General features: G+C 31.5%; 1 long non-coding RNA gene and 2 other non-coding genes across 3 annotated transcripts; 1 reads left to right on the plus strand and 2 right to left on the minus strand.

The window, feature by feature from the left end:
* Nucleotides 1–2418: 2418 nt before the first annotated feature.
* On the minus strand, nt 2419–2704 carry AT1G09207. Its single transcript, NR_139581.1, has one exon. It is a non-coding gene; the product is annotated as an other RNA (long non-coding RNA).
* Nucleotides 2456–2758, plus strand: MIR858b. The gene has a single exon (NR_139582.1). It is a non-coding gene; the product is annotated as a microRNA ath-MIR858b precursor (primary transcript).
* A 603-nt stretch (nt 2759–3361) lies between these two features.
* On the minus strand, nt 3362–3548 carry MIR858a. The gene has a single exon (NR_139928.1). It is a non-coding gene; the product is annotated as a microRNA ath-MIR858a precursor (primary transcript).

A 3548-nucleotide genomic window follows, 5' to 3' on the forward strand; every position in this document is an offset into this window, starting at 1 on the left:
TTGGGGTTTATATAAAACAGGAGTTGTGTTCCAATGGCGGTTATATGGAAGAAAGATTTTTACAAAAGAAGTTCTAGAAGATTTCGGCTTACCAAAAATATCTTGTCTCAAGATTCAAGAACGTTCGGGAACATAGTAAGAAGGCAGATATTATCCACACAATCTTTAGATATTTTTTCATTGGACGGCCGCGATTGAATGGACGGTCGCGTCATGATCTTAACATGACACGTGGTTTTAAATAACTTTATTTGGAAATTGTGAGATTTGTTATGTTTTTTGTAGTTTAATACTTTACTTGTGGAAGCAGACAAGTAATGCTTATTCACATTCAGACTCGGTGAACAAGACATGGATTTTTCTTATGCACATTCAAATCTATCTTTTGGCTAATTATCTAAAAAGTTACGTAAACAAAAAATGTTGGGTTTAGACCATGAACTATTGTTTTTGTTTATAGGGTTGGTTACGAAAATAGTTACTCAAACTGTCAAACATAGCAGTCTAGTAGTTTGATGAAAAATTGGCATCTACACCAAATATTTGCGATGTAGTTATAAAATTCAGACATTTAGTTATTTACGATGACTAAATAAATACATGATAGACTGATAGTATACATGTTAGATTGGACATTAAACAAAAAACCAGCAGAAATTAACTGAACTCTCTTTGTCCCTAAATTTTAATCTAATTTAGTCTCTTTGCATTGTACCAAAAGTAAAATAAAATGAAACGAAAAAGATTAGAATAATATTAAAGTCAAATAATCAAGATTACTGTGATACTTCCCCATTCACTCGCACCTAAAAATTTGGCTTTTTCTTCAATCTTTTTTTTTTGGTTGTGTATAACAACTATTTCGTCAATCAAATTTTGTTTTTTTAGGTCAGATCAAAGAACTGTTAATATGTACCTATTATTTATTATAGTTGGGCTAATGAGCCTTTACAGACGCAGTCTACCTAACTTCAACAAAGAAGACCACTTGAAAAGTGGTATTGTTAGTTGAAACTGACGACAAAACACATTGGTGTTGGTTTGAACATAAAAACTGGAATGAGTATCCTAACCGGAAGCGGAAATGGTCCCAAAAATTTAACCCCCTTTCGAACTCAAAAATTAGATTTATCTTATTGGATCTCAAAACCCTTTATCTAAAAGTTCTAACTAGATCCTGAATCAAAAAATACTCGAATATCCAAAATTTTATCTTAAATCCTAATTTATACCTGTAAGTTCTTTTAACAGGTATTTAGTGCTTCTGAAAATTTATATCCGATCCAACCCAAATTTAATAGAATCTAAACCGAAACCAAGCCAATTTTTTAATTTACTTGGATAATGGACTCTTTTACCGGAGAGACCCGGACCCAACTCAAGTACTTGAATGTCAAGGCCTAGGTCGATATATACAATCATTTGTAAACCAGTACTTCGTTTTTGCTCTAATACTTCTCTTCCTTTTTCACTAGCATATGTCTTCATTTCATTTTTTTATATTAAATGTAATTGAGACCATGGTAGATATCTTCACTACATATATTGTTCAAGTATTTACTATATTTAATACTTGAAAAAGATGCTTCAGTATATTTATTACTTGAATAAGATAGTTCACTCTCTTATACAAGTCATAAACCAGTTAAAAAATGCTTTCATTTTCATACAGTGCAATAGTATTCACTTTTATTGTTTATGTTAAATTGAAACCTTTTCTTTTTGTCTAGCAATTTTGAATTATCACTTCGTGTTTCATGTTTACCCTACGAAACCTCTTCGGTATTATTATTATTTTTTTTTTTACTGTCGAAGACTAAAATGTTTGTCATATGGATGAGACGCATGTGAAATAGGAAAACATGGGAAACTTTGTTTCAGCTTACTTGGCATAGGCACGTATTTGGAGATACCTCAAGATGTTGTTCCATCTCGATCGGTAATGTTTATTTGCTTTGCTGTTCAACGATAATTTTCTATTTTACTAAAGTCACTATTAACTACTTCTGCATCGATTCATGAAAAGGGAGAAAGATGTAGTCGTTATAATTGATAAAAGAAAAGGTCTAAAATATCGGAAACATTAATAAAAATGTATTGGAAAAATTCAAAACTAAGTTTATAATTAGATAACGCAACTATAATCTTTTCGCCACGTTTTTTCTTGTCGGTTCGGCATTGTTTTATTTAATCTATGCAAGAATTCAAGATATCTGTACTGATTCAATATTGTATAATTTCACGTATATTGCCGTTTAGTTTAAATGCATGCATACAAGCTTTCGATGTGGTAGTTATTAAACTTACATCAAAATTCACTAAAAATTAAAGAACAAAATCAAATCGATGTAATCAAATTTATTTATAAAAACAAATTAATAAATTGAATTAGATATTAAAATCAACGTAAATTAAAGGAATGGTGGGAAGACATGAATCACACGTCGAAAACACACCTACCCGAAGGGTTTTGGAGAGTAGACAAAGAGACAAACATAGAGGTGTGAGTTTGGTTTGGTTTTGGGTTTTGGGGGGTTGGTAGTGTTTGAGGTCCATATGCCTCGATCTTCCGCTTCTATTAATTAATTTTCTCTATTAGAAATATTATCTAATTATTCCACTCCATCGAACCATGCACATATATAATGATATGTATAAGCCCATCAAAGTTTTTGAATTCAGTGCAAACACTTGTCAAAGGAGCAGTCCCGATCTGGTTCCATCTTATCTTCGTTGTCTGTTCGACCTTGGCTTTGGCTTTAACATCACATTTAACTTCTTCTTTTTTGTTAATATATCACATATTGCTTAGCTCCACAGAATTATCAAAAAAAAAAAGGGAAAAAGCAAAAAAAAATGCAAACTTTTGACTCCTTAATTAGGGATTAACGACTCTTAATATGCTCATGTGTATATTCAACAAGCATGCTTAGCTACATGGAACCCTCTCACGTCAATATGTATATTAACTGTTCGATATACGTATATACGCATAAGCATATGTATATCACATATTCAATAGGTAAACTATACTGTATTTGATTTGCTCGAACATGAAGACTAAACATTTTTACAGGTGAGTAATAATTTAGTCTCTACATGTAACTATCCTATCAGCTAGATGAAATAGTTCCTCCAACCGAATCATTCAAATTATTTATACAGGAAGGTTTCTATAAATTTTAGGTCCTTTTATGTCATCAATTTCCCATATAGACAATCATTTGTTAATATTGGAAATTCGCATGCCTATAAATAATCTAGGATTTATGCAAAAGAAAAGAAAACCGTATGTATATACGAACGTAAAGACTTAAGCATATATATACCTACAATCAAATAGACAAGGAAAAAAAAAAACCTCAGAAATCAAAAGTTTCGATCGTCTATCTACCCCAATCCCCATCAATAACAAACCGATAAACCATGTACGTTAGTTTATGATGATCATAAGAAGGATGGATGAATGAAATAAACGATAAAGCGCGTATTAGGGTTTTGAGGAGAGATCGAGACCAAGGTCGAACAGACAACGAAACAAAGATGAG

Source organism: Arabidopsis thaliana, assembly GCF_000001735.4.
Source record: "Arabidopsis thaliana chromosome 1 sequence".
Classification (NCBI taxonomy): Eukaryota; Viridiplantae; Streptophyta; class Magnoliopsida; order Brassicales; family Brassicaceae; genus Arabidopsis; species Arabidopsis thaliana.